Consider the following 25,571-nt stretch of genomic DNA (forward strand, 5'->3'; position numbering starts at 1 on the left):
TTTATGCCATAAAAAATATTCTCAACCCTTAACAATTTAGTCTCACCATAGATAAGACTCCCTTAAGTAAACTCTGGAGTGTAATGGAGAGAAATTAAAGAGAGTGAAAATATATATTATATCTAACACCCTGGAAAAATAAATAATATACGATATATTTTACCTCTGGTATGTATAGTGAAATCAACTCATGGGAAATAATAATAAGGCAGCATTAGAAATAATGTAAAACCTCTTCAAGCTAAACGTAATTCTCTAAAAAATGACAAGTTGACAGTTTAAAGAGCCTCAAGCTTCATCTTGTCAATGTTCATTTCTCTTCTGCTTTTTCATTTGAAGATGCTTCTGAAAGATAGGCACCATCTAAATATCACTGGCAATGCTAAGTGAGTGCATCAAGAGGATAAAGAGGAGTTTTCCTCGTTTCCAAATTTGGCTGGGTATAGGAAGTCAATTTTCTAATATATCTTTAAAGATGTGCAAATATTCACTCTAAATATCAATGTCATAAAAGGCTTGCTGTCACTTTGTGAATATGTCACATCTCAAAATGTCTTCTTTTAAATTAATTTCAGGTGCACAAAATGTAATAGTTAGACATTTACACTCCTCACAAAGTGGTAACCCCACTTCCCCAATCTACTACCCCTCTGACATCATATATAGCTTGTACAATTCCATTGACTCTATTCTTTATGCTGTACTCCACATCCTGTGATCATACACACACACACACACACACATACACACACACACACACATATATATGACCATATATATATACACATATATATGTGTGTGTGTGTGTATATATATATATATATGTATATATATGAATGTCAACTATAATTTTATATATATCATTCATTATTATTCAGCTTCAGCTTCAGGTGTATAGCGCAGTGATCAGGCATCTACATGATCCCTGAAGTGGTGTCCCTAGTAAGACAAGTGTCCATCTGACACCCTACAAAATCTTTACAACATTATTGATTATATTCCCCAAAGTGTCTTGCGTAACCACATGGCAATATTGTGGTTACCAATTTGTGCTTTCTGACCACCTCACCTTCTCCCTCCTCTGGATTAAGAAACCGTGCTATATTTATGCAATGGAGTATTACTTGGCCATAAAGAAGAATGAAATCTTACCATTTACAATGATATGGATAGACTTAGAGAACATTATGCTAAGTGAAATAAGTCAGACAGAGAAAGTCAAAATGTCTTCTTTAATATTGACATTATCGAACAAATTTATTTTTTTTGAGAGAGGGTAGTCTTTCAACCAAATGAGAACCATCATAAAATTGAAAACACCTCTTAGATAGATAGGTAAATAAATAAATATAAAGTGAAAATTTATGAATGTCCATCTTGTCTTTAGATTTACAAGACAAAACAATCATTTTCATTAAAATTACTAGTTGATTCTGAAAAAAATGAAACCTTTTCCCTGAACTAATTATTAAGTTGAATTAATATACCTAGTAGATTATACTGGCATATTATTGTTTCAGTATAATTTATTTCCACCCTGTTGGATAACCAGGAGGAAGCTTGTTTTCATTATAGTGTGAATGGGCAGATGACTTTTCTTTGACGATAAAGAGAAATTATGACAATGACAGAAATTTAAAAAAAAAAAATCAATGGTCTTATTACACCTGTTGCTATTCTCCCCTTAGTACTTTGCAATGGATATTGAACAAACTGGAAGTATACGTGCTTCTTCAAAAGAAATTTACCTGTTAATATAATGCATATAAATATGGAAAGAGAAAGGTTATTTCCAAATAGTGTGTTTATTTTTACTATGTGCCATACAGTGTGTTAAATGCTGATTATTATAAAACTAGTGACTCAAGACCTGTCTTTAAAAACTTTATGGTGTAGTGGAAGAATCTGTTACGATAATATACAATTATGATTATGTGTAATGCTTGTAATTGTGGTATCAACACAGTGCTGTAAAAACACAGATCACATTACTGACTATGTTGCGTGGAAGAGTCAGGTGAAGTGACATTTGAACTCAATATAGAATGATGAGAATTAGTTTTTGATGGTTGCAGGAGTGAAGTAAAGGTATCATAGGCAGGAGACAGTATGTGGAAATGAAGAATAGAAAAATGTCACTGAACTTTGTCTTGTTTACAGAATGTATCTGTATTAACAAGGGGTTGAATATTTTATTGATATATTCATTTATTTGATTTCAATAATTTCAAAGAAGACATGAGTTTTTTGATAGCTTTATTGAGCTATATAAGTCACATACCATTACCATTTACCCATTTAAAATGTCCAATCCAATGATTTTAGCATATTCAAAAATGTGTGCAACCATCACTGCCGCAATTTTAGAATATTTTCTTCACCTAGAGAAGAAATTCTGTACCCTTTAATTATCACCACCCTATTTCCCTGTCCTACCCTCCCAATGCTAAGCAACCACTAACCTACTTTTTATTTATAGATTTTTTAAAGATATTTAGTTAGTTTCTATAGTTATATCCATTTATCGCAAACATTTTGTGTATTTCCTATCTTTACTTATTTTTATTTTTTATTTGACTAGGGATTACATTTCGTTTTTGAATGAGCCAAGTCTGGAATATTATTACCAATTCTGTGGATTTTTCCACAATTTCCGTGACTTACATCGTCATCTATCAGTTTTTCATGACTGCTTTTTTTTTAATTGGTTAAATGCTTTGTTGTTTCATGTTCATATCTTCTCTGATTCCTAATGCAAACATTTAAATGTAAGCATTTTCCCTGATTACAACTTATCATGTAATAAGTTTTGATGAGCTGAGCTTTTTTGTTTTATTTTATATTGCATTTTCAATCCCTACTTGAGCCGACAATTTTTGTGAATCTTTTTTCAAGTTCTAGGAAGTTTGGAATGTCATTTAATTTGACAGGTTATGCTATTTTATTCATATAAATAATTAAATAAATTTACTTAATTTGATTAATGAATGATATACATAATGTGACCTTATGTTGGATGGATTAGTTTGCTAGGGCTCTCCTAATAAAGAGGCTCATAAAAATGTCTAAACCAGACATTTGTTTTCTTAAAATTCTGGAGCCTAGAGGGCGAGATCAAGGTTGGAGCAGGGTTGGTTCCTTCTGAGGCCGCTCTCCTTGGCTTATAGATTCTGTCTTCTTGTGCCTGCACATGGTCTTCACTCCGTAACATTGTGTACTTCCTTTTCTTATAAAGATATAACTCATTTCATTTTAGTTATTTTTGGTTTATGGGGGTGTTGTCGGGTTTTATCTTTTTTTGATAAACTTTCTTTTGAGGAGAGATAGTTTTTCTGATTATGCTTCTATGTATTAAAATTAACATTAATGTCGAATTTCACTCTTCAACTCTGAGAACGGAATCATTGACATTCTCATTTCAATATCTAAAGGAATGGATATGTGTGTATATTTAAAAAATATTTTATACATAACCCTTCTAATTGATATAATGGATAGATCGCAACAGTATTTTTCCCAACATAATTAAAGAATAAAATACAATATTAAAAAAATTCTCGCCATAGATCTATTGTACAACCATCATTACTTTAAAATGCCATTAAAATAACATTCTCTACTGCTTAATTAGATTAATATACTTTGAAAATGTATATAGATAAAATATTAGATTCTGTATTACATTCAAGCCAAGATGAATATGTTTCTCTAATAATCTTTCATAATCATTATGCTTTGAATAAATTAGTTAATAATTTAACTTTATCCTAGATAAAACATATTTCTTAAAAAACGATTTTTTTCTGACATCTAAGAAGATTCCTTTTAGCATAGTCTGTAAGCCAGTGTATTGAAATTAAAAATAAAAAAAATAACGAGGCAAAATTCTGTTTAAAATTTCAAAGCAGTTTTGTTTGGGGAATTATTTTACATATTTGGCAGAAAATCCATAAAAAAAGCAATGTGATTAATCTGTTTAAATGAATTTTATGAAAGCAATAAATCTACACAACAAAGAGATTTATAAAACTTTACAGCTAACAACTTTAAGAAAATTGAACTATTATTTTAGTCAATATTTATTTATTTTTTTCAAGTTGCTTATAAGCTAGTATCTTTGTAAGTTGAAGAATACCAAGCAAAAAAGTTTTACACACTCTGGATGACATAAAAATAAGATTTGGGCTGGATATTCAGAACTGTTAGTATTCTATTGTGTATATAGTAAAGAGAACAGAAACTATATCTGTGTGTTTTGCAGTGCCTGAGGACATTTCAGAATGGCTATCTCACCACACAACTGGAAGTGCAATCCCCTGTGTATTTGGAGCAAGGAAATTGCATTTATAAAAAAAAAAAAATTAAAAATTAAATTAATGTGTGACTTAGTGTTAGCTACTATGTTAGACTTGGAACTACATCGATAAAATGAAGGAATCTTATGGTTATTAGGAGAGTGGATGGGATGATTATCATGCAAACTTAATTCATTAAAAATGTGCTATGAAATAAGAGGTGATCAATCTGCCATGAGAGCCTTGAATGGAAAAACAAATCAGAGATCCAAGGATAGAATCCTAAAGAAAATCAAGAGAGCCCAAGAGATGTAAAATAATGTTCTCTGCCCTTTTAACCAAGTAATTGTTATTCCCTTTCAAACTGGGTAGTGTAGAGGAATTTAATTGTAGAGTAAACTTAATGTTGTGGAAGGAAGAAGGAATGTTGCAGTTTGAAGAAAGTATTAATATTATTCATGTATCTACATCTAGATTGACAGTTCTAAATAAACTAATCTACTGAATAAATTATAAGCCAGCATTGCTTTAATGAATATATCTATGGCTTTGCTGAATTCAATCAAGTGGTCCAAACAAGTAACCTATCCAGATAATCTTTTCTCAACAACAAATGCTCTGGTTGAGATGTCTTCTCAATACACACACACACACACACACACACACACACACACATATATATCTCATACATATATATCTCATATGATATATATATATATGATATATCATGTATATATATATAAATTATCTGTATTGTGATCAATCTGGTTTCAAGATAGATTTTGGGAAATACATAAAACCCTACTAAGGAAATTTGGGCAGATCAAATCTAAATTCATGTATCTGCTGAATATTCAGTTTCATTTGTAACTTTTTCCCCAAGGGTTCCTTCAGTTTTTGAATCATTGGATAATTGATGATAAATTGCATGTAAGAGCCATTTTGGGCTTTCCTGACAAACTACATGACCTTAACTCTATTAGTGAAGGCTTTTGAAATGAGATGGAAATAATTGGCTCTAAATTCATTCTAAGGTTTTCATAGCTAGTATGTGCTTGACAGCTGTATTTTGTTAGATTAATGACCACGAACCAGTTAATGTACTACAAATTATATAGCAAAGCATTGTTTATTGAATGGGCTAGAATCACTAATTAGATCATTAAAGCAAGAAATCTTGGCCCTGAGGTAATTCATGGTGAAGTATGTTGTTTATTACAGCATTACTTATTTCTCATTCTGTATCTAACTACAATAAATTTTGAAAAAAGAAATGTGAGAGATGTATGACTTGTCAGGTCCTTGAAATTGAGGGCAATGACATACAACAACTTTACCCTTTCCCTACCTGGCACATAGTGAACACATAAGTGCTTGCTAAATTGAACTGTTGTTAACAGTTCCCTCTACTTTTCTACTTGCTCTTTCTTCTCATTTCATTTACTCCATGGATGTTTTGCTTGAGAAAACATTGATAAACTGATTAAAAAATATTTGACTAAATATCATTGTAGTGTTTTATAGTATCTGAATTCTTTATTATAATTTTTGAGTACAAGGCCTTGTATGCTTCTGTTAACAAAATGTAAAGTAAATTGCCTGGAACTTGACTTGAGGGAGAGTATTCAGTAAGTACACCATTTGTCTAAGACTAGGAAACTTAGGTTTCTAGAGTGTAAATCCAGAAGGGTTGTACCAAATAGTTTAGGTAATTGAAGGCCCTGGGGAAGGGCCTAATAACCCCTATCAAATAGCTTATTTGATGGAATTATACCAATGTGTTTTTATCCCTATATGTCTTTAACATCAGTTGGGAATTGAGACAGTGATTTCCAATTTTTTCAAAATTATTACATTCAGTGAACTCCTTAGCTGCGATTCATTCCTAGTGAACTTAAAGCATACTCTCCTCCAGGGTGTGCCATGATTTTTGATAGAATTTTTTTTTTAACACACACACACATACACACACACACACACACACACAACTTTAATACTCAATATTGTTTGCTCAATAAGCTTTGGAAAACTTAAGTTAAACTGAGTTAAAGTGGTGTCTTTATTTCATGTCTCTTCCCATTCTACTCATTATGCTCCATATTCATTGTCAAATGAATAAAAGTTATAATGTGCATTATTTCCAGGACTCTATGTAGCCCAGAAAGCTATTACTTATCACACATATTAACAGTGTCTGGAAAGTGTTTCATAGAATAACAGAAATAACTTTTTAAAAAAGCTGATCTAGTCTTTTTATTTTTTTTTTTTACGTAAACTTAAATTTTTAAAAGAGTTTTAGATTTATGGAAAATTACAAAGTATAGAGACTTTCCCCATATTATTTAGGATATTACATTAACATGGTATATTTGTTCCAATTAATGAACCAATATTGATACATCATTATTAACTAAAATCCACACTTCATTCAGATTTCCGTCGTTTTCACCAGATATATATCCCTTTTCTGTTCAATAACCCATAGGGGATACCATATTACATTTAGTCATGTCTCCTTAGACTTCGCTTGGCTGTAACATTTTCTCAGACTTCCTTTGTTGTTAATGATCTTCACAGTTTTGAGAAACCTGCTCAGGTACTTTTTGGAATGTCCTTCAGTTGAGATTTGTCTATGTTTTTCTCATAATTAGACTGGGGCTATAGGTTTTTAGTAGAAAGTCTAAAGAGATAAAGTGCCATTTTTATCATTATATGTCCAGGGTACATACTATTAACATGATATCACTTTTGATAATGACGTTGATAACAAGTTTCTATACTATAAAGTTACTCTTCCCCTATTTCGACACTTTGGAAGGATTCACTATGTGTATCTCATACTTAAGGAGAGGAGAATATATGCTCCATCTCTTTGAGAGCAGTACCTACATAAATTATTTGATATCCTCCTGTGTGGTAGATTCGTCTATTCTTTATTTATGTATTATTTTACTTATTCACTCATTTATATCAGTATAGACTCATGGATATTTATTGCATATTTTGAGTTACAAATCTAATGCTCCTTCATTTATTTTGTTGTTAAAATTTTCCCAGTTTTGGTCAATGAGAACTCTTTAAAGTGTCTCCTGTGTCTCTTTGACATACCTTCTTTCATTCTTCATTTTTTTTTTATTTTAGCATTTCCTTACTTTCTAACACTACAATATATCTTAAACTCATCTTCCATATTCCCTTCCCTAGTCTTAAAATCAGCCATTTCTTTTAGAGCTGTAGTTATTTTTACACATGGAATACAGTTAGATTGCTTTGTTACATTTTGCATTCCACCCTGGGATTCCCCTGACTTCCTATATGATATTCTTTTTTTTTGGTGTACACTAAGATTCACTCTGCAGTAAAGTTCTACGTATGGGTATTGGCAAATGCATAGTGTTGTTACTGTATTGTACAGAATAGATTCACCTCCCCAAAAATCTCCCTGTGCATCACGTATTCAACCGTATCCCCTGATAGTGTTGAAGCCCTGGGAACCACTAAACTTTTTACCATCATTATAATTTTGCCTGTTAAAAAAATGACATGTAATTGGTAATTATATAAAAGGCTTTAAAGACTTTTCAGACTGGCTTCTTTCATTTAGCTACATGTATTTAAGATTCATTATTTCTTTTTTAGTTTGATAGTTCATTTCTTTTTATGATTGAGCAATATTCCATTATATAGATATATAGATGTTCTACATTTTTTTTACTCATTCAGCTATTGAATAACATCTTGGATGCTTCTAGTTATTGGTGATTTTGAATGAAAGCTGCTGTGAACATTCCTGTGCAGGTTTCTATAGGGATATACGTTTTCAAATCAGTTCGGTAATACCTGTTAGCATGCTGGATCATATGGTAGGACGACATTTAGCTTTGTTGCTACTAATGCTAAAGTGTCTTCCAAACCTGCTGTAGTTTTGCATTTCCACCAGCAATGATTGAGAGTTCCTGTTGATCCATATCTGCCCTAGACACAATATTGTCAGCTTTTAGAAGTTAGCCATTCTTAATAGGTGTGTAGTGGTATCTCACTGTTGTTTTAATTTGTAATGCTCTAATGATATTTGCTGTTAAATATCTTTTCATAAGCTTATTCGCCATCTGTATATTTTCTTTGGTGAAGTTTTTTTTTTTTTTTTTAAATCTTTTGTCTGTTTTTTTAATTGGAATGTTTTTACTTATTTTTGAAATTTAAAGTGTTTTTTTGTATATTTGGAATGCAACTCCTTTACCAGATATGTGGTTTGCAAATAGTTTCTTCCAGTCTTTGATTTGTTTTTTCATGCTATTAACAGGATCCTTCACAAAGCAGAAGTTTTAAATTTTAATGAGGTGCAACTGACAACTTTTTTCTATCATGGATTGTACATTTGGTATTGTATCTAAGCATCACCTAAGCCAAGGTCAACTAGATTTCCTCCTATGTTTTCCTCTAGAAGTCTTATCATTTTATATTTACATTAAGGTCTGTGATCAATTTTCACTTAACTTTTGTGAAAAGCATAAGGTTTGTGACTTGGTTTATATTTTTGCATAAGGACATCCAGTTGTTTCCACACCATTTGTTGAAAAGGACTGTCTAGCTTTATTGAGTTGTCTTTGCTCCTGTGTAAAATATAAGTTTACTAAATTTGCATCAATTTATTTCTCGGCTCTATATTCTATTGCATTGATAACGTTTAGGTGGTACATCCTCTAGCTCATTTGTATTTATTATTTTAATTTTGTGGTAGTGCTTTTGCTCAATGACTATGGACCCTAAGGTAATGCCTTTCTATCGATGAGCAGGAGGCAGAGATCCTAATTGTCCTCTAACATGTGGGATGGTAGTCCTCAGAAGGGCAACAGTGCCACAGTGGATCTGGCCTTATTTCTGGCCGGATCCCATACATAGGTCCACCATACTTAAATCAGAAGGTTCACAATGAAATGACTTTTGCCTACTCTTACCAATTAAAGTTTTCTGTCTCAATTAAGTACTTTTACAGTTGCACTTGGAGGCTACCTGTTCTAATTACAAAATTATTTCTGATACCCAGTCTTCTGAATACCATTATTTGTAACCCAATTAGCTTGCACAAAGCACAGTGGTCCAAGGTCACTGCTCTCATTTCGGCCTGTCTGTAAAGGCAGCAAGATTAGCTCCCACATCTTAAAACAGAGTTATTCACAATTAAAAGTAGTAACAAAACTTTTAACTTACTTTGTCTCCTTCCTGTAGTCTGACCTCATCTTTTTTTAATTTATTTATTTTATTTTTTTTCTCTTTGCAGGTAGGACTGCATCAATATTAGGGAAATTACTTCTCAGCTCCTTTTTTTTTTTTTTTTTTTTTTTTTTTTTTTTTTTTTACCATTTCCCATATCTAATACCTCAGCAGTTTGCAAATGCATGCCTATAAAGTTGCTTCCTGCCAGACTGGGACTTGCAAGGCCCACAGGACCTCAAGCGTTCACAGCACCACCATTGCAGCTGTCTTTCTTGCAGCCATGGGGACCAGTTTTAGTATCTGCTTCTTTGCCAGCCAGACACCTAATTTGGTGGTTTTCTGTTTCTTTCTCTTTTGTAAAACCTCAGGTGCCTCTTCTGTTGAGCCATTAGAAGCCACAGGGAAATTATACATTTTGCTTACTGCATATTCTAGTTTTTTTTTGTTTTGTTTTGTTTTTTTCTTTCCCCAATTGGTCAAAGAGCCAAAGAGCCTAAAGTCAAAAGGGAAGAGAACAAACTTAGAAACTATTCTCAGTTCTCCAGCTGCCCAGCTTTTGTAGTCTGGTACCAAGAATGGTTTGAACTATGATCCTATTTTTTTTTCTGGGATCATATCCTTCCACTTTCTTTATATGTTCTCAAGTCAGTATACCAGAGTGTGAGGCTTTGTATTAAACTTACTTTAGGCATCTATCAGCAGGGCTTCCATTATGAGGATGGTGCCAGAAAGATGGCCAATGATTCCGTTAAATGATGCAGGTCCTTTAATATACACAAAATGGCTATGCGAAGCTGGTAAAACAATTGTAGTTTCAGTTGAAAGGATAAGCTGCTGTGACTTTCAAATCCCTACAACAGTACCTCATGCCACCTCTGAATGGAGTGTGTATAGCCCATTACTCCTTTTCCAGAACAACTCTCTGCCATTTTTTATGGGGACAGGATATGTGTCTAGATTTAAGTGAGTTCCCTGTTTAGCAACAGAAAGCACATAACTGCTTACAACTCAAGAATATCCCTTAGTGTTTATTGTGGGACTAGGTGAATCAAAGGTCAATTTTCCAGGTGTACCATTTCCTCATTATTCCAGGCTTTAGGCTTCCTTGAAGTCTATTCCTGTAGATAATTGGCTCCAATTTCTAACTACCATTGAAAAGAAGTTTCAACATTAATTCAACAGTACATAAATATTACCAATTGCTATATTTGGCTCATTGTGAAATGCACATGGGGGATGATGCTTTTTGAAACTGGATATTCCTCAGAAGCACTTGTGAGGTTCCTCTCTAATTAAGTTATAGCATTGGTAATGTACACTTTGAACAAGATTCAAACCAAATGAATCTCTGGGAAAAACAGCATCTGTACTATAATCTAGACTTTGAGACTCTGGGTTTTCAAGTAAGTACAACTCAAGTGGTAGATTGGATCCAAGTGGTCTTCTTAAGGAAAATTCTAGCCATATCTTCAGGTATGCTTTGAAGGTTCAATTTTTTTTTTTTTTATGTTGGAGTATTCTTTCTAGTTGAACAACAATGTTGCTAACAACTTTCTGAACTTTCTGTTGGAACGTCAGTCCTATCACCTGTCGATATGACAATCTTAACGTTATCTTCCTTTAATCACCTACACAAAATAACTCCTTGCCAAAGTTTTTGCCTCACATTATTTTTTTATTCAGCTCCCTGGCTTAGTAGGTGAGACATTTACTCTGCCTTCTTATTTAAAATTAGCAAGCATATTCATCTAGGACCTATTACTTAATTTCTCTAAGAAGTCTTCATTTATTTTTATTTAACATTGTGTATGCCTGTATATCAAGAATTATTATAGAAATAGTCAAATGGGCATTCTTGACAGATTTATTTTAAAGTTTTCATCACAGACACTAATGCAACTTAAAAGTTATTCATTAAAGTTTTCATGCTTAAAATGTCTTAGAATTTAGTAGCAGAAAAAAACTTGCAAAGCTTGCATGTGTTCCTCATTATTCATAATGACAATGATACAATTTTCTATATATTTTTATTGATATTTTTCAGGAATTATTTATATATTTATAAGTAATTTATATATTAGAATTATTTATATATTTCAGGAAATATACCTTCTTTATGGACAAGTTGATTCCTAAAGTGTTTGATGAACTGTTACTCTGGGATAGTATAAATATGTATTGCTGCATAACAGTCACCCCCAAAGATTAACCATTTTATATGCTCTCAATTCTGTGGGTTGACTGGATGGTGTTTCTTTTGGCCTTGCCTAGGCTTAATCATGGCAATGTCATGATTTGATGGCAGACATCTCTGTACATTGTCTATTACATGGCAGTTAATAGTTTGCTATATAGTGGGTCAATGGATTTCCTTTTGGACAAGTGGACTCAAATTATTGATGAGTTTGATCAATCAGGCAATTACCGTGTTGTGAAATAGATCCGTTGCTGAGAGGCAATAAATAGTATTGAGATATGTATTAATCCATCTATTTTGAGAAAGAGAAAGGCAGCCTCTGCTATTCAGAAGTTGATCTGATACTATCAGGCAGGCCGTAGTGTTTGGGGGTATAGCCTGGAACACTAGCTAAGTCTTGGTATTCTCCTATGGAATCTAAAACACTTCATGAGACAAGGCCACTCCATGACTATGATGAATCAAGAAAAAACAAACAAACAAATTAACAAAATAAAACAAGAACATGCCGAAATCATGTTGGAACAGAGACAAAAATGGGAACATTGTTTAAACCAAAAAAATGACCACGGATCCTCCTAATATGGTTGATGTGAGCCGCCGCTGCTGCTTTATTGATTACAGCTTTGGTCTCTGATCAGTCTTACCTTCTCTTGGATAAGATATGTTAAGATACCCAATCATAGAATTAACCCTAATTCCTGAATGAATGCATCAAATCCAGAGCAAAGCCTTGCTTCCTTAGACCTGCCCCAAAGTCACCTAACACAGGACCAAATCCTGTAAGTGCTTTCTAACACCTCTTACTGACATACCCTGTGATTCCCCATGATGGGTGTTTTTCTTGGCTTCCCTGAGTCATAAAAACAACTTGTTTGACAATAGGTGTGCTCTTTGTGCTTTTGATAGTCTTTGCCTGTAGGGTATTGGCATTTTATTCAACAGGAACAGAAGATCACCAATGCCAATTAGGCATCCGGGCCATGTTAAGTATTAAAGGTGCTGTAAAAAAGACACTATTCTCAAGAACCTTACAGTTGCATCAGATGGAAACAATAAGAAAATGAGCTATTACACTATAGTATGATACAAGCCTTAATAAGAGCATTTGGAAAAGACTTCTATTATTGTTTGTCAAATACCACTAAGAAAGTCAAAGGCCAAACAAAAACACTTAAGTACTAAATTCAGGTTTTAAATATGCAAGTTGATTTCCTCTTTCCATCAGCATCCTCGCACCTTGGGTACCAAGAGAGTAGGTGATGGTTAGTGGTGCTAGGATGTCTCATATTTCCCTTCATAAAGATACATCTGTCTGGTATACTGTGTCTGAGGATACTCTCCTCTCATAATTAGGGTTTATATTACCAAGTGTTGTTTATTTTGTTCTCCTTGAGTTTGATAATAGAATGATTTGTCTTACTCAATGTTTGGTTCTAGCTTGGTGTGTCAATAGCATCTCCTGAATCATTTTTATTGTTTTTGATGTAGTCAAGATTTAGAAAACATAAATTGATTTAAACTGTCTGTCCAAGGATTTTGTTGTTGTTGTTGCTGCTGTCCTCTTAGAGCTATTGTAAATTTTCCTTTTAAAAATGATATTGGTTAACAGGATCAAATGTGATGGAAGGAAAACTGACTCTAGGTGGTAAACACACAATGTGATATATAGATGATGTATTACAGAATTGTGCACCTGAAACCTATGTAACTTTACTAACCGTTTTTACCCCTACTAAGCTTTAAATAAAATTTAAAAAAAGACGTTGGAAATGACATTAAACCTCAGCTTTTCATCTTCTTGAAGGAATGAATTCAATCAAGAGACAGAATTTTGTGCAGCATGAACAGTAGAAGTTTATTAGTAAAAGAGAGTACACTCTGAGACATGGAGGGGAGGGGGCTAACCCAAGAGAGGGAAGGAGCCTCACCTTACATTTCATGAAAGCTTTTATTTCCATGGGGAGAATTGCCTTCCGCTCTGCTCTCCCTTCTCTCGTTCTCCACCTGAAATGCCTGGTCCTCCCTTCTCTGACATTTAGCAATGCATTTCTTTGATTTAGGAGTATGTGTAAACACATTCCCTTTGTTTTGGGGCATGAGTAAACACATCCCTTTGGGGTATGAAAATCTGGAATACTAGTTGGGCTAGTAAGGTATTGGTGATTCTGACAAGCAGGCTGTGTTCCCTGATAACCAGGATGTCTTCCTCTCTTATTAATGTATTTCTTTGAGCTAGGGCCATGTGTAAACATATACTTTTGGGGTAAGTGGAAACCTCAAATCTTTCTGGGCAGCTGCAAGGGGTCTTGATCCAAGTAGGAGCTGCAGCAAGGGGCTTTCTAACTGGACTAAATTTCTCCTTCGCTGGCTGATTTGTATTTATCTACTTACCCTATCAGATTGTACTTATTGATTTTTCTTGCTGATGTTACCATTCAATATATTTTTCAAAATCCATCTTAACTAAATTTCCATTTAATTTGCTTCATCTGCAAACTTTTAAGGTGTGTGTGTGTGTTTGCACACACGCATGTGCGTGTCCTATGGTAAATATGTGGCATTTACTTCTTTAAAACTTACATTTGGAATAATTTAGATTTTTTAATTCTCTTAAGAAAATGATGAGAACAAGGCTCAGTGCAGTTTAAAATACTTTATTCACATGTATTGGAATTTTAAAAGTCCTGCTACTCAGAGGTAGTCATTAATTGGCATGCTACTTTGCATTAACAGTGAAATTTTATATCCCAACATCTTTTCTCTTTAAACCTGTTTTCTGTTAATAAGAAAACAAATATCCTGAATAGTTTGTCTGTAGGCAGTTGTTCATGCATTCACACATGTACTGTGTGGAAATAATAGGAATGAATTCCCTCTTAGAATAAAATGTAAGACGCTAGAATATATTTCAGCTTTTAAAATAAAGATTAGAAGTTTGATCATTGGAGAGTAACTAGAAATAAAGTTATCCACCACAAACTTTATGGATGAGATAAATTTTGATGGTTGATTTATTCTTTCATTGATTTAATCAGTATTTGTCAAGAGGCAATTATATGCCACCCTTGTCATAAGTGAATCAGACAAGACTTTTTACCCTCCATGAGTTCAAAATTCAGTAGAAAAGACAAAATGTATCATCTACTATAAAGCACTGTGATAAGTTCTATAAGGAGTTATACATGAGTGGTAAGACCATATAATATTATTAAGAGGGGTTTTGGGAAAAGTGAAGAATGAGAAGGAGCTAATTTGTAGCTATATACACACAAAGAGATGAAGACACTCCAGACAGAATAAACAATGCATGAAAGGTTATGGAGATGAGAAAAAGGATGCATTTGGGAAATTTAAGCAGTTGGGCATGACGGAACTATAGGAAAACATGGAGTAGGGAGGGTATTTATGGACCAAATCATGAAGGAACTTTTATTTTTGCTAAGTTTGTCCTTACTAAAGAATGGTCACTAAAGTCTTACTGTCAAGGAGTTGGTATATTTGTATGTGGATTATTCTTTTTTTCTCTTATGGAATAAAAGCTCCAAGAACAAGGATAGGATGTCCTCATTAAGTAGCCATTGTACTTAGCAAAGAAACAAGGTGGATCAGAAACAAGGCCTGGCATATGAATAGAGAGAATGGGTTTGTGACATATTTCAGAGGAAAATTGATAGGATTTGGAAACAACATGGAGAGAGTAGATACGTAAGAAGAAGGCTTCCAAGTTTCCTTGCCTCCTCCCCCCACTTTGGCTTAATGAGATGAATGATCATAATTCGTAAGAGAAGAAATCATGATTGAGAACAGTTTTAGAGAATAGGATGAGAAAATCAGTCTTGACACATTAGATTTATATAACAATAGACTGTCTCTTAGTGAAGATCTAGTAGGCAGTTAGAAATGTTCATCTGAACATCAGTAAAAAGCCTTATGCTAGAATTATAACTTATTCCAAGATGTACAGTTGTGACAGAACTCAACATAACCTTTCTCAGATAGGATTCTCTGAGTCCTTTAAACTGAATTATTGGCCCTCATTTGTGTTTTTCTCTTCCATAGCAAAAGCCATTGAGCTTTTCAAATGTCCATTTACTTGCATTAAACTGGTAGAATTTTCCGTTTGTTTTTTTTTTGTTGTTGTTTTCTTTTTAATCAAAAAAATGGTTTGTTTAACAGGGTTACACAACAGGGTTTAGAAAGGGCTGAACCACAGGGCTTGTCGAAATAAGTTTTTCAATATGTTTTATTAAATTCCCTCTATCCTTCCCTCCCTCTCTTTCTTCCTTCTTTACCTTCATTCCTTTCTTTCCTGCTTTCCAGTTTTCTTCTCTCCCTCTTTCTCATTCCTTCCTTTTTCCCTTTCCTCCTTCCTGCTCTCTTTTCTCGCCTCCTTTATTCATTACTCTTTTTGCAGATGTTTATTGAGCATTTACTGCATGACAGTGTTAGCTATAAAGTGGTCAGCATCACAGACATAAAATCTTAGAGAATTTGCGCTAGAGAGGGATAGAGGAGATAAACCAGTGATTTTACCTGTATTTAGTCTACATTGTTTTAAGTTCCATGAAGGAAATAAAAAAGGGTAAAGACTTAATGTATAGTGTTTACTGCTACATATCAAGGATTTCACTCAAGACTTTCTGGAAGTTAGTAAACATTTAATAAGTATATATTGAATGAATGAAAAATAAGTTCAGTGAGAGATGAATGAATGATGGGTAAATAACTAGAACCCAGGTTTTCTGACTCCTAGTTTAATTAAATTGGAATTATAGCTGGAGTTTTTGTGCAGGAAACAAACCTTACTATTTGTACTCTGAAGTCAAGGCAAGCTAGAAAACATATCAATGCTGGAAATGCAATAATTCATTGAAATTGCTCTTAAAATTTCAGATCAAAATTTGCTTTTTGTTAAGTATCTGCGTATCTCACACCATCTCTGCTATTTGAGCCATTCACACACATTTAAATGATTTCTAAAGTAGCCTATGCAAGTGATTCCTTTTCAGTTATCCGGTTTATGCTCTTCATATAACTTCTGACATTATTAATGTGTTTTAGTACTACTTCAATTGTATCTCAACTAGAATACAAACTAGAAGAAAGTTTGTATGTCTTCTAGCTCTTGGTTTCCAGCTGCTAGAATTCTAAATAAATTGTAGTTGAATGAATAAATAAATAATTTTTTTATCATAATTTGAAATTATCTATAAATGCTTTAAGCCTTTATCTATGCTGTATTGTTTTACTACCCAAGAACTTTTTGGGGTTTTCAAATCACGATTTCTTTCAAGGAAGTAAATTTATGCTGCATTGACAACCATCTGGTGTTATAGAGTTAGAGTGGCAGATTCAGGAGTAAATTTTAAATTCCTTTATAGACGCTTTTATTTATATATAAATATTTTATTTTGTCAAGGTCTAACTTTGGTATCTGACTAAATAATGTAGGCACATTTTTAGTTTGAAATCTAGAATTAATATTTAATGTTCCTCAGGCAACATTTCTTTACAATAAACATATATTCATGATCCAACTCTTTTTCTTTGCTTTATTTCTCTTAAAACGGAGCATCTAGGTCTTGCAGTTCTATTTTCACAATATAATGTTTTCAACGATTTTCTTTTCCCAAACTTGTCTATTAGCAGAAAACTTTGAACACACTCGTAACTCCTTCCCTCCCTCTCTTGCAGCTTTATTTTCGCAATATATTATTTTTAACATTTTTCTTTTCCCAAACTCTTTTTTTAGCAGAAGACTTTGATCTGAACAAACTTACTCAGAACTTCCTATGACCGCTTAGTGTCACAAATCATGTATTTAGCACAATTCTGAGATTCCTGATTTATTTTAAAAATAGGTTTAAATATCCGACGGGCAGATATATATTTGGAATCTGTAGACACTTTCTGCTTTGTGAGATTTCAGACATTTTCTTAGCTCACAATAATATAACTACTTTCCATATTGGTTTACAAGTTGCCTGTAAAAATTACTGATTATATTATGTTGAAAGCCTTGAATGTTAAAAAGAAAAAAAAAAATTATAGGAGATTTCTTAGTAGCATGATAAGTGTATGGCTGCTCTGCTTGGGTCAGTTCTGAGAGCTTTGGGGCTTTTGTATAAATTAGAAAGGCCAGCCAAGGGCCTGGAAAAAAATGCAAAGTTTATTTTATCATAATAGTTTTAATCATTTTTGAATATTATATTAAGTTTTCTTCTTTAATAATTAATTCCAAATTCTCTTCTTTCCCAATTCACGAATAAAAATTTCCCAAATTACTTTGTGCTATTCATTTTATGCCTTCTAACTAATGTAATTCCTCCAAAGAATATTTTTCAGAGAAACAATTTCTAGTAACTACTAACGGTAGTCTTATTCATTGGCAGCCCATTCCGTACATTAATTCTGGTGGAAAAATGATAGCATGAGATCATACTTTTTTTTTTTCCTTTTTGTATTCTCTCGTACCAGATTATAGAATGTATCGGGAAATCATGGGATAAGTGTGTTGGAAGAGAGGGGGAGTATTTTGAAGGGGATTAATGGCAATGTGTCTTTTACTGTAATTTTTTTTTTAAATTTAAACATTCACTGTATTTTTCCATCACACCTCATATATCTATATCTATCTGTCTATCTATCTACACACACACACACACACACACACACACACACACACACACAAGGTCTGACAATTAAGTCCACAAACTTGTTGCAACAATGTTGCTAACCTTTTTTGATATCAGAGGGATTATTCATTATAAATTTGTACCAACTGGACAAACAGTGAACCAAGTTTACTATTTGGAAGTGATGAAAAGGCTGCATGAAAAAGTTAGATGAAAACAACCTGAACTTTTTGCCAACAATTCATGGCTCTTGCATCATGACAATGCACCAATTCACAATTGCACTGTCTGTGAGGGAGTTTTTAGCCAGTAAACAAATAACTGTATTGGAACACCCTCCCTACTCACCTGATCTGGGCCCCAACGACTTCTTTCTTTACCCCAAGATAAAGGAAATATTGAAAGGAAGATATTTGGATGACATTCAGGACGTCAGGGGTGATACGATGACAGCTCTGATGTCCATTCCAGAAAAAGAGTTCCAAAATTGCTTTGAAGGGTGCGCTAGGCACTGACATCAGTGCATATCCTAAGGGGAGTACTTCAAAGGTGACCATAGTGATACTAACAATGAGGTATGTAGCACTTTTTCTAGGATGAGTTATTGAATTTGTCAGATTATGTATATCGCTGCCCATCGTTGTTTCCCTTCCGGGTATCGTGGCAACATGAATTCAACCCCTCTAGTAAATCTTTTATCCGTTCACTGGCAAGAAAAAAATCAGGCCACATTCCATTAATTAGGCAGCATCAATTAGCATAAGCTGAAAAATTAGACAGGCTTGAAGTCTGGCTCATGCAAAGCTAAGTTGTTGGACCTTGTGTAACTTGTTTAACTTTTCTATTTAAGATGGCCTCTGAGTGAGCTAGGAATATGGGAAAAGGGAGTGGGGACTTTAACAGCATTTCCCATTTCTCCCTGACTATTAGGAATGATCAAATTAAGCAACCAATTCTGCTAGATTTTTTTTGTTTTTGTTTTGTTTTTGTTTTTTAATTTCAGGTGTACAAAGCAACATAATAGTTAGACATTTATGCCTCTCACAAAGTAATAACCACCCTCCTCCAAGCTACTACCCCTATGACGTATAACTGTTACAATACCATTGACTATCTCTTCCTTATGCTATACTCTGCCTCCCGTGGGGGGAAAACATACACACACACACACACACACACACACACACACACACATATATATATATACACACACACACACACACACACACACATATATGTATGTGTATATATATATGTGTGTGTATATATATATATGTATGTAATTATAGTTGACATACAATATTATTCTACTTCAGCTTCAGTTGTACAGTGCTGCATTGGTCATGCCAGCTGTATAGTCTATGAAGTTATCCCCTTGATAAGTCCGGACTTTTGAGGAACGTGAAAAGAGTACATTAGCCAAATAACTCCCTGTACGTGTATTATTCCATCATGATTCCCAAGGCATGGTACTCCTTTTGGATGCCTGGCTAGTGATGGATGTAGTGGTGATGGGGTAATCCTTCTTAGACCAGGAGTTGGGTTCTGCCAAGTTTCTACTTCACTTACTTCCTCCTGGCAACCTGAGGAGTCAAATATGTTCCCACAGCATCATCTGATCAGGCAGGTTGAATATTTTAAAAGCTGTAGATTTCATTGGTTTAATAGTTTTCCCCTGAATCACAGTATCAGGAATTGGACTTGCTTTACAGTGCTACATTTTCAAAATTGCTACATCAGATGGTGTGTGTGTGTGTGTGTGTGTGTGTGTGTGTGTGTGTGTGTGTGTGTTACTTTGGATTCACTTATTGCTAAGGTTTCACACCAACATTGAGAGCCCACTTGTCTTTGGTTGAACTGTTTCTATTGTTCAGTACATCATATCATGAAACATAGCTGTTATTTTTATCTGTTGTTCCTTTCATCTCCTCTGTATTCCCATGATGTCTTTGCTGTGGGTAATGCTGACTGAATTTTTGAAAGATAAGCAGCTTACACAATATCCCTTGGTAGATACAAGCACACATGCTGCCCCACTAAATTTTAACTACCGAAATGAATTTTCAAATGCATAAAGAACTAAATTTCAGCTACAGTATCATGTAGTACTTAATCAAAATCTTCCAACAAAACAGAAAATACAGAAATTAATCATAGGTCCCCTAATATAGTGACCTTAATGTAAGTCATCTTGATAGCTTTATTTCTGTTGTCTCATTGTATGAAATTGTTGAACAATAGATTGTAATTTGAAGAAAAGACCTAAGAAATTACATGCTTAGAATATGTTTTAATACAGAATTTCTTATTGAGTAATCAGCTGTTTATTTTTCATATTAGGAGCCCATGTTGGGCTCGTAGTAGCTGTGATATGTGTTTATTTTAGTAAATTAATCATGGAAAATGTGACTTTTTCACTTAAAGAAGTATAGGTTACAAAGAGAACTTGATTAACTCTCAGCAGAAACATTTTTTTTTAGTTTGCAGTACATGCATAATATGCTTCCAATAATCATATCTTTGAATATGAGAAGAGTGGTTTCAATTCTGGTTCAGTAAACTTCAAAAATAAAAAGAGCTTTTGATGCTGAAGAACGTACAGATTTACTATGTGATAGATCACTTGAAAAAAAATTGAATATGAAGCTTAGGTTAAAATTTGAAGCAAACATGAGAATATTGCCAGGTATAATATATCGGAGACACAGTAATTTACATTTCAATACAAGATTAAAGGCAATAAAACTTTTAACACACTTAAATGGTAAAAATATCTAATAAGTAAATAATTAAAATAATCTATGCCTTATTATAAAGAAAGCATTGTCTCTGTGAAACCATGTAATATATATTAAAGTATGCAAAAATGATTTCTTATTAAATAACCAAAAATATCACTAAATGTTTGCCATTTTGATTTAATCTGTGTGGATAATAAGTGGTATGGTAAACAAATCAATCAGAAGATAATTAGTAAGGAAGGTACTATCATTTGAAGTCTTCATGAAGATACCAAGAAGAATAAGTAATTATGATTTTTGTTATCAATTTAATTTCAATTTTATAGTTTCCTTTATTGCCAATAAATGTGTAAATTCCTGAAGAAAACAGCCATGCTTCTTCTATAACATGGTATCTAATTTAGGGTTTAATTTATAATCCGTGTTTGGACTACTTTTTGCTATGTGGTATACATAGCATATTGTTCAAACAAACTCCCTTCCATTCATTACCCCTCCTTTTTCTCTGTTGCATCAATTTGCCAACCAGAGTAAAATATCCTTAGAGTTATTGCTGTTTGGTGGACCCCAAATATCCCGTTTTCTGTAAATTGCCTTTCTTAAGTCCATTGTGGTTATAGGACCACAAATTTTCTGCATCACCCCATTTCTCCAACTGAAATGTGCTACGAATATTTTTTTTAATTAAATGCTACTGCTTGAAAATAAAGGAATCATGGATGTCCATACACTAAAAAATCCCAAGAGAACAGATGTTAGGAGGTATTTACTTCCTAAATTCACCAACCCATGAAGCCTTCTTGGAAGACTATTCTTTTGTTAACTTTCTCTCTCTGGAGTTACATGGCTTTTTCTGCGGCTAAACTGTTTTTAAATGTGTGGAGGTGAATAGAAATGTGGGTAGTTGAAGTCCCTGACTATTTTGTATAAATAATAGACATTTAAGAGTAAAATATTGTTTCAACATGGTATTATTACGTGAGATAATATTTTAAAATAATGCTGCACTGTCTTAAGTTTGTGTCTCTTAATAATATGTAACCTTAACAAAACTCTACTCTGTGTACGTATAATATATACATTGGGTGCCACAGCTGTGAAAGAAGGTTACTTTCATGAACTGTATTAGTAAAAGTTATTAGGCTGAAAAGCTCAGTATTAGGAAATCTTGGAATTTAATTGTCATGATATACCTTGAGAGTAAAAAAAAAAAAAATCAAATCAAATAATAAAGTTTGGTTGTGGCCATCTAATAGAGAAAAGACAAAAGAAAAAAAAAACACAACTATGTTCAGTGGAAATGATAGTTTTACCTACAGTATTTATGTGACCTCAGTAACAACTGGTAATTAAAGACCATTCATCCAAAGCTTAATTTAAATGGAATTTTGGCAAGATCAGGGAGGTGGAAAAAAAAAAGACTCCGTATGTGAACAAAGGAAGACGGCCATGATAAATTGAATCTTTGGAATACGGGTATTAAAAAAAAAAAAAAAAAAAAAAGATCACCTTTTAAACTGTTGAAAATACAAAACTAAAGGCAACAAATGAGAATAAATTGTTACGTAAAGAGATTCTGAGGCATATTTAATAAAATATTATGAAGTTATTGAAATCAAAGCAGCCATCTTGACATTAGCATTACCTGCCTTTAGACCATTTAATTTAGGCAAATTGTATCTCATACCTTTTCTGTCTCTGGATGTATCTCTTTCTCTTCTATTTCGTCCTATGCTCCTTTTAATCTACTGTGGTTGTCTGATACTTTGATATTTTCAAAATACTACTTGTAGAAAGTTCTTCTTTGGGGTAATACTCATATGATTCAAAAAGCAAAATATGAGAAAGAAACACCATATATTTAAAAACTGTTAATTCAATACATCCTAGGGTAGATACTCTGCTAGGGCTGATGAAAGAAACTCTTCACATGCTATTACTTGGGATACCGGAGGTGAATGCAGAGTAAAAAGAAAGCACAGAAGAAGTATAGTAGTAAATCTGGAGACATCAAGGAGAAGTTACACAAGAGGTGTCACCTGGGCTGAAAATTGAGAAAGCAATATGCTTTTGAAGTAATATAAGTAAAATCTGTTGTGATTTATACAAGAATACTTAGATGTAATAAATGAATCTTAAGTTTAACAAGTGTAAAATAGGGCTTAATTTCTAAGAATACCTGCATTTCCTCTATAGTTTCTTTTGCCAAAAACTGGATGGAATCATGCATCCTTTTGTTTTCTTCCCTGCCACATTCCACCATAACATCCAATCCCAGAGAAAATCTTATTTCTTCAATTCCCAAAATATATCTCTAATTCAACCACTTCCGTCTTCTTAAACTGATATTGCTCAGAATGCCACGAGCCTATTCCGAGCTACTACTTCAGTTTTCTCGCTGAACAATCTGATTCTACTTGTCAATTTATTCTTTACTCAGAAGCCAGCAGAGGTATCTTTAAAGCATAAATCAAAGCATACTATTCTTATTATCACAATTAGAAAAGCCTCCAAACTCTTCACCGTGTCCATAAGGCTTGACCAGAGCTGGACTCCATTTGTCCAAGCCCATCTTGCACTGTTCTTCCCTTTGTTCATACCACAGCAGTCACTCTGGCCTTTCTATCACTCAAACATACAAATTTTATTCTCACTTAGGAGTGATTTCTTATGCCTTGAATGTTGTGCCTCCTAATCTCTATATGGTTATCACTTTGCATTCAAGTCCAGATCTAAGTGTCTTCGGCTAAGAGGATTCACATGGGCACCCGAGAGGCTGAGCAGGGAGCTGAGGAATTCACTACTCTTATTTATTTTCATTTTGTAAAATCCCTTCTTTATGTCTTGATTGTAATAGTGGATATATGACTCCATGCATTTGGCAAAACCCATACAACCGTATACATGCCACAGTGTTTTTATCACATCTAAACTATAAATAAATAAAAACCAAGAAGTATATGGAAAGTCCTTGGAGTGTTTTCATGAAGGGGCTCATCACTCTGTTGTTTTTTTTTAATTTCAGAAACACTATTTGAGTGGAGTGGTGTGAATGATGGCAGAACTGACAAGCCGTAGACCAGTTGGAAGGCTATTTAAGTAGTGGAGGCAGAGATGTTGAAGGCTTAGATTGGTAAAAATTCATTAATAGTAGAGAAATAAACTGAAATAATATATGTTTTAGAGGTTTATTGCCAGGATATCTTGATGAATAAAGTATGTGTGTGGGATTATATAAAGAATGAAATCAAGAATGTAGCATCTTTTGCATTTCTCTATATTGTTTGCTGTTTCTTTACTAAAGTAATTTGTTGGCAAAGAGTGAAAGAAAGAGTAAGAAGTAGTGAACCCTTGCATAGTAGTTGGCATTGTTTTCCATGCCATTGTTTCCAAACAATAGACATATTTACTTTCCCCCTCTCATTCTTTCTGAGAACTTGCTCCTATTCATTTCACTTTGAAGGCAAAAGGGTCAATTAATTGAACACTTAGCAGCTGACTTGGCTTTCATGGATCTCTCACTTTAGTTTGATATGGCTATTGATATGGCTATCACTAGAATATAAATGATCTCTAGTTATAAATATATATATTTCTACCTAGAGTGCTTAGAGTGCTTTGAAGTATTTTCAAAATCATCCTGATTCTCACTGTGCTTTTGCTTATTAGCACTTGGTTTGAAATCATGGCTACTGTGCAATTTACAGTGTCTTTGTTTGATTTGACTCTAGAAACGTTTTTTTTTTTTTTTAATTGTTGTTTATTTGTTTGGTGAATTTTAGTACAGAAATTCAAATTTACTGTCCCAGGTTATATTTTATATTTCCACAAGGACAGAATTTGGGGCAGCATATCAAAGTTATATGGCACTTATTTTCCTATGGGTATTTCATTTGAAAGTTGGGAGTAAATTCAAAAGAAAATAGTTTATGACCTAATGATATTTGGGGATGAAAATTGGTACATTAGATTAGTGAATGACTTGTGCTTTTGACTGAGTCTTGTTCTGTCTTTTTCTGCAGTGTCAGATTACTTAATATTCAACCTCAGAGCTCATATACTGTTTAAGAAGGTAGCAGGCATAGAAGAGAGCAGTGCCATTCACTGGTATTAAGGCAAAAAGAATTGAGACCTTAAGTTTCAGGTAAGCTGGGTGTTCTTTTGCACTCTTATCCATGCCTCCTTCTCCTTGAAGATTAAATATTTCTTGATCGGAAACTTCAAGATGGCTATATTCCTCTTGACATTAAAAAAATTATGTTTGAAAGAATATTCAATATACCTTGGTGCATCGATTACATGATTATTTGTGCTATGATATTAATATGTACTATCATATCCCAGATCATTCAATTGCAGGACACTTCCCAAATTTAGCAATATGGATCAGTACTGTACAAAAATAATTTTATTAAACACTTTACACCGAATGGGTCTGAAATTAAAAAAAAAGTTATAGATTATGTAGATTCTTTGAAAGTAG

Source organism: Rhinolophus ferrumequinum, chromosome 14 (assembly GCF_004115265.2).
Source record: "Rhinolophus ferrumequinum isolate MPI-CBG mRhiFer1 chromosome 14, mRhiFer1_v1.p, whole genome shotgun sequence".
In the NCBI taxonomy this organism is placed as follows: domain Eukaryota; kingdom Metazoa; phylum Chordata; class Mammalia; order Chiroptera; family Rhinolophidae; genus Rhinolophus; species Rhinolophus ferrumequinum.